The following is a 13,050-nucleotide window of genomic DNA, read 5'->3' as shown; positions in this document are numbered from 1 at the left end:
TTTTTTTTTGTGTTCATATCTTTCGATTCTGACCAAATATAAAAATTGAAATTACAAGCAATTATTCCAACATTTGGATGCAAAAAGGGTTGTAAAATGCATTTTACACCAGTCCACTGCCCATGTTGCAAAAACAGCAAGCTGAGAAAAACGCATTTAAAGTTTGTCCCACACATAAGGCTACATGTTAAGTTTTCACGAAAAAACTGGATTTCCTCCTAATTTCCAGAACAAAGTACTGGATGTTATATGCTCTTTTGAAAGAGCACACGATTTTGAACCAAACTGCATCTATAACTCAAAAGTGATGAAAATGCATATGGGACATTTATGCGATCATGGGCAGTCCAGTTATTTTGCAATCACTTTTATTTTTAAATATGTGAGTATCGACGAAGTTTTTTTTTTGCGAAAAACATTAAATATGATTATAAATACAGGAGTTATTTTTTTTCTATAAATCCTAATACAGCCCATATTCGATTATCCAAAGCCTCGATTGTCCTAAGTTTCGATTATCCGAAGGTTAAGGTTTTAATCGAATCACGAACAAAACAAAGTTGTTTCGTATTTATTCATTTTCTTATTTTTCATAGCAAATTCGAGTTCTGCGACCCCGTTTTAGTTAAATTTGAATGGTTGATTGCCTTAAAAATTACCAAATTCAATTTGTACCAGTTGTACCAGCCTTAGACTTTTTTTCCATACATATTTTGAAGTTTTCCGGAAAATATATTTTTTTGCCCCCTGAATTGCCAAAAAAGTTTTTTTTCAACCATTTTTTTTACCTAAAAAAGTGTTTGAAAGAAGAAGTAATAAAATTGCAGAAAATTTAGGTGTGGAAGTTTGACTTGTTTCATAATATTTTGCTAATGTTAAAAAAATAATTGGGTGTCAGGTTTGGAATAAAAAATGAAATCGTATTTTTTTTATTTTAATCGAAATAAAGCCGTTGCAAATATTTTTTGAAGTTTATGTCCCTCGGCTCTGACCAAAAACGAGGGGGGGAGGGGGCAAAAAAAAATTGAAATTACAAGCCTAGGTTTCAACATGAAAATGAAAAAAGTGTTTCAAAATGCATTTTACAGGCGCACAGTTGCTTTCCAATCATTAGTTTTGAAAATATCGAGGTATTGACGGGTTTTTTTCACAACAAAAAAAAACTTTTCGTGGGACTGTACATTGGTATTTCATGAAAATTTAAAATGTTTTCAATGGAGTTCAAACATGCTAAATATGATTAGAAACGCGGGAAAATGCATTTTAACTGGTTTTCATTTGATTAAACTTGAATTTTCATTAAAATTTTGAAGTTTTTCGAAAAAAAAAATTTGCCCCCTGATTATTCAGGCCAACTTTGAAGGGGGGGGGGGGCAACATACCCTTGAAAAATATTTGCAACGGCCTAAGTACGCAGTCATTTTTGTCATGTACCAGACAATGCTCTCACACATTGTCGTTGCAATTCAAATGATATTGGTTTCATTACATAGAAAATGTGAAACCAAAACTTGAAAAAGTGACTGTAAAAAAAAATGGTGAAACTGAAAATGCAAGTGGTAATATTTGGAGGTGGTAGAATAAGCCAAATCAGAAACAATCATAAACTGAAAAAGAAGATGCAATTTAAAATACTAAAAATGATACAAAAAACATAATCGAGAGAAGTACAGTTTTTCGATGAATAAAAATTTGCGCAATATGCTTCCTAAACACGGGGAAAATTAAAATCCTCAAAACAAATTTTGGCATTACAGATTAAATATTTTTTCTGGTCGTAATTACACAACAAAGAAAGTAGTAATCCAACTGCATATAAAAGGTCCAGGTGTAAAATAAATGTTGCATTATTTTATAAAATTATATGTAATACTACATCCTGAAATGTGTATGGGAAACAAACTTGACCGAAATGTCATGCTCATATATGCGTTTATCCTTTCCATTCTTCATCGGTCTGTTGGTCGAGCGGTCTAAGGCGCCAATCCTTACTGTTGGTGCTGGGTTTGATTTCCGTCGGTTGTAACTTTTTTTATGTTTACAAAAAATGTACATGCAGTGTGTAATATTAAGTGTTTCTTTTGACGAGGGTGATGTGCATGCTATTGCATGCGATTTTACCATCGGATTTTTTGCTGTGTAGGCCCCAAACAACCTCCTAAAATTTGAGTGCAATCAGTGCCGGATCTTCCGCAAAGAATTTAAATATTGTATGGGAATTTGTAAGGTACGTTTTTGTTATATGATTTTTGTAATTTAAATTTTACTTTAAATTGAAAAATTTATACAAGAGCGATCAAATTGAGATCTTCTAAAACTTTCTCGAAGTATGGTGCTATCTTGCTCCTGGCAAAATATACAGGTTACTCGAAACTGGTCTGAAGTTCAAAAATAATTAATAACCTATTAAAGATTTTCCATACAAACGTTTAATTGTGACTTGAAAATGGCTGTTCTGCATATCGAGCAAGTACCTGTCCTGTTGTCTTGACATCATATGTTAAAAAAAAAAACAAAAAAAACAACTTTTTGTGTACCTTGAATTTGAAATATTATTGAAAAAAATCAAGCTTTAACATGCCAAATATGATTCTTAAATATCCATTAAAAGTATTTTGAAGAAATAGGTTGTTTTCCTAACAGTAATTAAACCGCATGTTCATTAATTATTTCTTAGGTGTTTTGAAAATATTTGACAACAGCAAACTTGTATTCATGTCTTAATCTTTGAGACATAAAGTTTAATAAAAAAAAATCTAATATTTTTTGCTTTTTGTCTATGCAATTCATTTTTTTAAGAGAATCTTGAAAAATAATTTAACCAAAAGTAAGAAGAAAAAACAACTAAAAATTTCAAAATTAGACAAAAAAAGGAAAAATACGAATTTGTGATTTACCTTTTTTGAAATGTTATGGCTAATTCTTAATATTGTAAAATCTTTAATTCTAAAAAAGGTAGATTTCGAAAAGAGCCATCGTCAGTTGAAAAATGAAAAAAAAATGCTTAGACTTTCTATTCTAATTCAATACATTGCAATACCATTTTTATACAGACAGCTGTGAAAATTGCATGGAGAATATATTGAACAAATCAACTATGCAAAATTTCCACTTAAGTCATAGAGTAGACCCCCACAAACAATCAGCCAATAAAAAAATTAAATTATATTTATATTAAAATATAATTCTCGAAAATGCTGGATTTCGAAGGGAATTGTATAAATTCGACTGATTTTACTGTTCTTTTTTTCCAATTTAAAGAAATTATTTAAAATAGTACTTCTTTTTTTATGTTCATCGTTTTGGAGATCTCCAAAAATAGTAACACCCTATTTTGCAGTTTTTTTTTCTCGCCAGGATGGGTATAAAATGCTATCTGCATATAAAATACTTTTTTTTGCGTTCGAGTCGGCTCTTTTGGGCAACCCGAAATAATAATAATAAAAAATAGAGATGAGGCTGAGCGTTAAAAAAAACGCTGCACTTCCAGTCCCCCTCCCCCGCCTCATCTGAAATAACATGATTTTCCCCTTCTCCACAAGGGTGGAAAAAAGGGTGGAAAGGGCAGCATTCAGGACTGTGCGAGAGGTTGGGAAATGAAACGAACAGCAAAAAAAAAAAAAAAAAACTCGCTGTCGTTTTCTGTATTATTCCATTTAAGCTTTTTTTCCGTTTCGTTTCTGTTGAGCTGTCGGTTCCAGGACCTGCTGGCTTGGGCCCAGTCCCAGCTGGATTCCGACTCCACTCTATAGGACACGCGGGAACGATGCACATGCCATCGCATCGTCCGAACGTCCTGTTCCCGTGCATGTGGATTAACCCTTTTGCCATGGAGAGTATGTTTTTTTTTTGTTACGGTGCAAAACAAAAGAGTATTTTTGGGGAAACCCGTCCAAAAAAGTTTGCCTCCCCTAACCTCAACACTGTTCTGAAATGTGCCGTTCACTTCAACTTTCCAATATTTTACATTATTTTATACATGCTACCCTCCTCCAGAAACCCAACCCGTTCCGACCGCATTCGTTGGTTTGGAGCTTGCAACGATTTTCCTCTCTTTAAAAGGGGGGTGGGGAGGGGGGGGGGGGGTTTACCGACCTTACACATGGTTCATGGTTCACTTGTTCAGCTGCCAAAAAACTATAGAAATAGATTTTATGCACTGAGAATTTTCAAGAAATTAAAACAATATTTAGAAACTTAGATTAGCTTTTTTTAAAATAATTTTTCAAAAATATAAAAAATGCAATTTTAATTCACGTTTTGTGCTTCTTATCTAATTCAGTTGCTAAATTATTTTTTTTTTCTGAAAGGGAGAGTTCTTTAATATCGTAACGCAGTTGGAGGGAGGGGGGGTTCAAGGCCTTGTTACGCTACATACATTTTTTTTTAATTTGTATGGAAATTTTTATACGGAGGGGTCTAACAATTATTTTTTTTTGCGTTACATAATAAAAGACCACTCCCAAATAAAAAAAAATCAGATAATTTTAAAATTGAGTCAGTTTACCCTAAATCAGTTCAACATTTTTTTCCGTGTATGCGATATTTATCCTCTCAGAACCAACATGAGTTGAAGCTTGCAAAGGAATATGATGCATGCATGTAAGTGTGCCGTTTGTGCGCTCATTACCGATCCTTTTCGAATCCGTTAGGTTGGTTGCAGAATTTACTATCGCAACATGATGTGGAGCGGATGATTTCCGGATTTATTTTCCACCCCTCCCACGGGAGCTGAGGGTAACGAAAGTGACAGCAGTGTTGCCAATTCACTAAAAAGTTAAAAAAACATGAAACTGGCATCACTGTCAACAATGAAAAGTGGCGTAATTGTAATGTAAACAATGTTTTGTCGCTTACGTTGTTTAAGAATACCGTATTAACTTTTCAATAGGGCGAATCCGTAGATGTAAACAAGCAGCCTATCCCTTTCTTACTAAACGCGAATTGTCACTAGAGCAAGTGAGATAGACTGTTTGTTTACACCTACAGATTCGCCCAATTGAAAAGTTACACTCAAATCCCGATGGTTTGACACAAACTGTTGTCAAACTAACGGGGTCACTTTTTAGTTTGACACCCCTTTTACACTGAGTTCACACGCACTACCAAACGTTTGTTTCGAAAGTGTGCGTGAGCGCCGTGTAAAAAGTGACAGTTCGTCACTTTTTAGTTTGACTTTGACCAACCAACGGGGTACAAACTAAAAAAGTGTCAAACGAAAAAGTGACCAACCACCGGGGGTTGAGTGTAATACGGAAGAATACGTGAAGTGGTTTTTGGGTTGCATTTTCAAGGGAAATCCCCAAAACGAAAAAAAAAAAAAATAATAAGGTAAAAAAGATGAGCATCAAACGTCAATTTGACGTTTGGTTGTTTGAGTAAAGGTTTGTTCGTAGATTCGAAATTTCAATTTGAATTGATAAGAATTCAAAAATTCAATAACTAACTTAGATAAACACAAACAACACTGTGTCAACACCAGAACAACACCTCCTACCCTTAAACAAAATAAAACTGTTCCGTATGTGTGCATGTCTACACACACACACCCAACCCGTTTGTGGGTGATCCTGGAAATTGACGAGTGCGCGCGCCATGATGAATGGCGGAGGCCGAGGGATCGGAAAGCGGTAAAAGGAATCGACTGGAGCAACAACAACAACAACATGACATGATTGAGTCCGCACATACACACAACTTGGGTTAAAGTTTTTCCCGGAGATTGGAGGGTTGGGGGCGGTCAAATGGGGTGTTCTGATGTGTTTCTTTTCGGGGTTTCGTTTTTTTTTGGCTCTGCCAATGTTTGAGCGAAAAGAAGTTTGAAGGGGGGGAACGGATGCGGAGGTTGGGGTACCATTTCGAATTCCCTCTGTTAGCCAAGTGGGACGGAATGGGCGGGTTTGAATAAGGGGAGATAGGGTTGCAAGAACGGTCAAAATGCGAAATGTTTACATTTTCAGTCATAGTGCCTTTTGAAAAACTTCGCTAGCTCACTTTGACAGTTGCGCCAAAACGATGCGTTGCGTAATATTCGCACGCGCTTTGACAGTTGTCACAGCAGCACGTGAGTTTGTGTTTACCAAAAAAAAAAACGTTCCGGAGCCAAAGGTGAGTGCAACTCTTCCAAGCTTTCAAGAAATATGATCACAAAACCAACCGTAAAATTGCGGCCAACTCCCGGTGGGACACCATCGCCGCTGCCGGCCCTATTTCCCACAGTGTGTACGGCGTGTGTGTGTGTACTCACGACGATATATATACACATGGCGGGCGGTGTTGGCAGAGCAGAGACCTACCATTAAAGCTGCCACAGAGCCGGTCGTGAGGGGGACGGTGGTTCCCGGCGGGACGGGAAATTGGGGGAGAATGACTTGTTTTGCTACGGTCGTCGTCGTCGGTGGTGGTGGATGGTGGCCGGACCGGAGGAATGAGAGGAGTTCTCCACGCGCGTCACAGGATGCAGAAGGAACAGATGGGGGGAGCAGAGGGTGCCCAGGAAGCGTTGCTAACCTATAAGCTTGGCAGCGCAGTTATAAATGTGGGGAATCGTTGATGGTTGCCTCGACGAAACCGCCGACGAAGCGGGCAGGAGGAGGAAGAGAATTTCGCGCGCGAGTTCCTCCCGGGGAGGGGAGGGGGCTGAGTGATGTGTAGAATCCGAGAGCAGCCTGGCGGCTGAGGCAAGCCGGCACACAAAAATAAAGTGTGGATTCAGCGCGCGGTTGGGGGGATCCTGGGAGAGAGAGAGAGAGCGTGCAACACCAGCCGCAAGGACCAACGAGAGAACGAGGAAACGATTGAGGACGAATTTCTGACGAACTCGGTGTTTTTGTACCCAGTGGTGACGGCGGTGGGGATCCCTCTCGTGAAGTGGGGGAACGGAGGAGGAAGGTTCTGGCGGCGGACCGACACACAGAGTGAAGCGAGAAAATGAAGAGAATAAGCTGGTTCGAGCAAGAAGCAGCAGCGGCAGCAGAAATGACTGCGAAGGATCAGGCAGGCCGCAGATAGACGCGACCACGAAGGGGGTGCTGGGGAGCAGCAGCACTGCTGACGAGGGAATAATAATAGCAATAATAAAACGAAGCGAAAGCTGACAGGCGCGAGGCGAAGTGCGGGCGAGCAGCAGTGCTGAAACAGACAGCGCACGAGAGCGGAGAGAACTCGCCCGAAGGCAAGAGCCATAGCAAACACACACAAACCGAACGAGGGAGGTTGGCGGAACGAGGTGGTGGACACAGTAGGTCGTTGACGAAGGGTCGGTTTGCCGAGAGTGTCGAGAGAATGAAGCAGGCGGCGGCGGCGGCGGCGAGCAAGCTGAAGCAAAGAAGACCGTGCGGAGGAACGGGGCAAGAGAGGAGGGTGAAGCACAAGCAGCAAATGAAATGGTCCGGTGGATGGTAGCAGGTAGTGGCGGCAACGACGAGGCAACACCAGAGAGAGAGAGGGCGAGAGGAAGAGGCAGAAGGAACGGAGCAATATAAAAGCGAGAAAATGTTCGACTCCACGTGGAGTCGACCGGCAGCGATGTGAGAGATTACAACAGCTTTTTAAATTTCGACCAATGAAAATACGACTTTGCGCAGATATTTATGAAAAGAAACCAATACTCGGCGTCTCGCTCTCGCCACCGCCGACTCGGATTGTCGTCGTCGACTCTTTTGGACGAATATATTTCTGGTGTTGTGCTCTGGTGTGTGGTGTGTTTTTTTTACGTAGGCGAAGAACGGAATGGAAGTTTACAGGGCTAAGTGGCACGAACCGAATCAGTTGTGAAACGGCGGGAAGGGCGGCGGACGCGGAGGAACGTAAATATAACGTACAAATACCCGGGACCTCGGGTACTTTGGCGCGGAAATTTACGGATGTGCGAGCGAGACGGCATCAACCAAGCAGAAAAAAAAGCTGGGAAAACAAGAAGACCACCAAACAGCGTTGGAACTCTGACTCAAGCCAAGACTACCACCAAGAAGAAGAAGGAATGGTTCAAGAAAAAAAGAACGTTCGTGCACATTTTTCGTGGAAGAGATAGGAGACAGCAGAGATGCCAGATCTCACAACAGTTAGGCTGAATTTGTGGGTTCCCCGTGTTCGGGTTGTACAGCTGAAGCAGCAGCAGAGGCTAGAACTAATCCAGTTTAGCAGTACCGGGGTCGGTTTAGAGCGGCAAACCCCCGGCTTCACTTGCTTGCACACACACAGTCGGTGTGAGTTGTGTGGAGGAACTTTTGATGGAAATTAACACCTCATTTGCATCGTATGATTAGTCACTGGCTTTGATCGGGAAGGAGAGACTGGGTTATTTTTTTTACGCGCGCGCTCCCGGCAGATGATGTTAAGCTGGAGCTGGATAACAATGGGAAAATGCCGTTAAGGAGGGTGTGGAGCAGGGGTTTTATCAATTAAAATCAACTTGGTGGTTTTAGGACAGGACTGTGTGGAACATTATTAATGGGGTTTAAAAGTTCTATATTTTTATTAAATTGCTTCGTTCCAAGAATTCAATATGTTGGATTTAAGATGATATTAAATATACAATGAAGCAAATTTGAAATTGTTCCCAAAACGTGATGTACAAAATTAAAGGTATTTTTTTTGTAATTTTACGGAGGTTTCATGATTTGACATCAAAATCGGACCATTAGTTACTGAGATATCGGCATTTGACATTTTTGGGTAAAACTCAGAAAATTGTATTATTCCTATTGGTTTTGCATTCAGAGGTTGTATGATTGGAAATATTGGTCAAATTATTAATTTCTTGAAAGCAAATTGTGGGAAATTTCTATAGCTTAACGATAAAAAACATTTTGTTTAAAAAACTGTAAAAAAAATATTGCATTAGAGTGACTAGATAATGAGTAATTTTCGAAGAGAGTACCTTTGTTCCGAAATTATTCTTACCTATATGTACCTTAAACTTTGCCGTTAACAACATATTAATCTGAGAATTCCATCAATTTAAAAAAAAAAATCATTACATCGAACATTTGCACCAAAAATTGGTATGGAGACTTGTATGGACAAATGAATTATGAAAAATGACTCCTCTGGGCATACAAAAAGTGTATGCAAAATGTGAGCCCAATTCAAAAATACGAACATTTATGTTTATCGAAGTCTCAAAGAATTGCTCCATCGCAAATTTTATGTCAAGTTATTCAAAATTTTCTTCAAAAATCGAGGAGCAGAACAAAAATTTATGTAGAAATTGAAAATATCCTTGAAAAATAAAGTTTAATTTAGAATACATTTTTTATCCTTTACTTCTGCATTTAACTTTTTTAAGATATAACACATTTTGAAATTTGGAATCACATATTGGGGAAAGACGGAATTGGAAAAAAATATTTTTATAAATTGATATTTTGCAAATTAAAATAAATAATGCATTTTGTGATACTTTTTTTTCTTTATTGGTATGGATAAACTTTGTGAGTACCTTCTCTACGTCCAAAGAGGCCATTTTCATTTGGCACCATTAATTTTCACTATAGTCTAGAGGTGGGCAAAAAAGAGCGAGCCGCTCAATGAGCCGGCTCACTAAAAATTGCGAACTATCCATGGCTTACAAAAGAGCCTTGGTTCTTTTTGAACCACCGGTCTTTTGAAAGAATAAATTTGTATGATTTTTAAGTTAATAAATATTATTCATTGAATTTCCAACAAATTGCAGTGTTATTTTTTTTTAGAACTGAAAATGACATTTCAAATATATCAATGCTTATAAATTAATGCCAAATTTGCCAGAATTCCCGACATTTTGAGAGTTGAAACTACATATTCCGTTGGTGGGTCTAATGCAACTTTCTCATTAAGAGAACACAGAGGCATAGATATTTGAAGACTAAAAATTGCATTTATGCCAATATTGGAACAATACTTAAAAACCATCCTTAAAAAGATACGTAAAAGTTTTAACCCGAATATAAATTAGAGCATTTCAAATAGCTTAACTTGAATTTTTTTGAAAAATCTGCCAAATATCTAAGAGATTTTGGAAAAAATATATCCTCTTGTCCGATTAAACTTTAGCATTCATAGACTTTTTGATTAAATCAAATCTTGATAATAAATATAAAAAACACACCATTTTCAACAATAAATTTTTCATAAAAATTTAAAAAAAGAGCGAAAGAACCGTTTAAAAGAGCCGCTCATTTTAACGAGCGAGCGAAAATGAGTGGCTTCTAAAAAAAGAGCGGTTTTGCCCACCTCTACTGCAGTCCAGACTCGATTATCCAAAGCCTCGATTTTTCGAAGTTTCGATTATCCGAAGGTTCGTATGGGACTTCAAGAATCTAGAACAAAAAAAAATCTATTTTTTTATTTTCTTGTTTTAACATCATAATCGAGTTCTGCGACAAATTACAATAGTTTATTGACTATTTAAATTACAAAATGCATATTTTTAAAACATTATTACTCATCTTCTATAAATCTATATACATAAAAAATTTCGATGGTTTTGTTCGAACGCGAATCAGTTCAATACGGAGCGTCGGATCGAGGTGCTCTTTATTGCGTTGGGTTCGTATAAGTCCAAGGAAGGTGCTTACGCCAATAAGCGACAACTTTGGCCACTCTGGAACCGATTCCCGAAAATCTGTAGATTGTACGGGAACAGTTACGTAAAATCAAATGTTGATCACAGGAGGCTGAATAAGCAAAAGAACTAAAAACGTCAACAAACGAAAATAGACAAGACGAAGTTTGTCGGGTAAGGCTTGTTTTTTATAAAACTTTTTTTCAATCGATGTCGGATTTCCAAGATACGTATTTTTATTTTTTTTATGTGTTTAATGGAACTTAAAAATACGTCTTTTGAGCCATAATCCATGATGGTGAAAAATCTGTTTCCAAAGATATGAATCTTGTGGAAAATGTGATGTTTTGAATTTTTTTTAATGAAAAGATCAGAAAAATTCATAAATGTTTATTTTTTTAACATTGAAAATCGAACCAATAATTTTCAAGTCAATTGAAAATTACAGGCTAATTAGATGACAATTGGAAAAAAATATTTTCATCGATTTGAATTTTTTGTGAGGCTGTACTCTTAAAGCTGTATCTTCATAAAATGTGTAAAAACGTAAAAAATTGTTATTTTCAATTCAATTGTATTTTTCAACTGCAATTTATGAAGATTTTGAAATAATTAAATATTTTCAGTATTTTCCAAAAAAAAAAATTTTTTTCAAAAAATAATTCCTTTGAACCAGATTTTGCACCATCATGCAAATGACTTAAAAATGTTTGAGTCCCATGAAACTTATAAAAAATCGAAAATAATAAAATATTTTATTTTGAGAATACAACTTTGCGTGATGTGAATATTCTTCTCGAAAAAAAGTTATACTACATTTTTGTGTGTGTGTTTAAGAAAGTAATAAAATTATGATTTTGCAAGAAAAAATTATAAACAAAAGAGTTCATTTTCACTTTTAATAGTTATTGTCGGTATTACAATGTATAACCTTAATCGTTATTTATATATTTTAAATCAGTGCTGTCAGTAATTCTAACCTCCCAATATTTTGTCTGGCATCACTGCCCTTGCCCCATGGAAACCTAGGACTTCTGCCAGGATCCAAGGGAACACTGGCGGTCGAGAAGAGGCTGTACACTCCAAGGGAGAGCAAACTGTTAAGGAACAGCAACAAAAACATCCACCAAGAAGAAAAAGCTGTGACTGGAAAAAGAAAACTCACTCAGATCGCTCAGACTCTCGGAGGGGAGTCTGGAAGAGATGCTGGGCAAGAGTAGGAGGCAGGAGCTAAGAAGAAGCACCAGGAAAGGAAAACTTCGTTCGTTCTTTCGCTCCGGGAGTTCGAGACGTTCTCGTCAAGATGAGGGGTTGAGGGAAGAAGGGCACTCTGAGGAATGTGAGAAGAAGTAGGATGATGATGGGAGTCTGCTGTGTGTAGCATTAAAAAGTTGTGATGAAGCAAGAACTTTTCTGTGAAGAGGGAGGAAGACGATATTGAGCCGGGGGGAATTATTACCACCAAAACGGGGGGAGAAAGGGTGGTGCCATGGGAAATTGGGAAGAACCCCTCGGAATCGAGATATTTACATTCCCAGAATCGACCAGAGTCGAAGGCAGTTGCCGTATTGGAAATATTTTACGGATATTAGTTACGAAATTATAAACGAGTTTAATATGTTGTTGAATTGATTTTCCCCTCGTCCGTCCGACGGCGGTTTCGCTCATCATCCTTTGGCGGACCCCTCGGTCTTGTTGATGTTGTTGCTGGTCGATGGTATTAGAGATTTTATGTGGGTTTGTTGTGGAGGCAAACGATCGATCTAGGTTAGGGCAATATATATATTTTCTGCAATTTTATCGGGTATCGATTCGGTGCAAATTTATAAACGCTTTCGAGGCGAGCCGAGGCTTAATATTTATTTGCACCCAAGCCGGGATTTTCGTTGGAAACACGGAGCATGAGCATGTGGCTGCGCGATGCGATATCGGATCGGAAATTAAATTTGATTGTGTGTGAAACGGAACCGGAAATGATGTGCATCATAGGGGCGCGCCCTGCTTTGGAGAGGGATGAATAAGAGAGGATGGGAAGAGTGGCAAGTAGTGTTTTGGAGGGAAGAGATTGCGGAAGGATTACGGAAAACTAGGCTAGATGGTTGAAGAGATTGTTTGCACTTATTCTCTAAAAATTCTGCAGAAAATATTTTATTTATTATTGTTATCTATGGAATTGGCTGAATCGAGCCCTCAATTTTATGACCAAAGAAGGCATTTTGCATAGTTGTTTCATCCTTACAAGCCTCTCTCATTTTAGCAGCTGTCCATAAACAAATTTCTAAATAAATCTTATTTTCTGATCGATTTGGAGTCATCAGCAAAGTTCAAAGTTATGATGAGGACAGTTCAGAAAAAAATAGCTTCGCTCTGAAAAAAAAGCAAAAAGTATGCTTTAAAAATACAAAACTTATGAAATGAATATAAAATATGAAATATGAAAAAAATGAAATTATGTATACTAAAAAAATACAAAACTAAATCAAACTTTATAACAAATTCTAGTA

The sequence above is a fragment of the Culex pipiens genome, chromosome 2 (assembly GCF_016801865.2).
Source record: "Culex pipiens pallens isolate TS chromosome 2, TS_CPP_V2, whole genome shotgun sequence".
Lineage (NCBI taxonomy): Eukaryota > Metazoa > Arthropoda > Insecta > Diptera > Culicidae > Culex > Culex pipiens.
The sequence above is the reverse complement of the archived record's forward strand: the minus strand, read 5'-3'. Positions refer to the sequence as shown.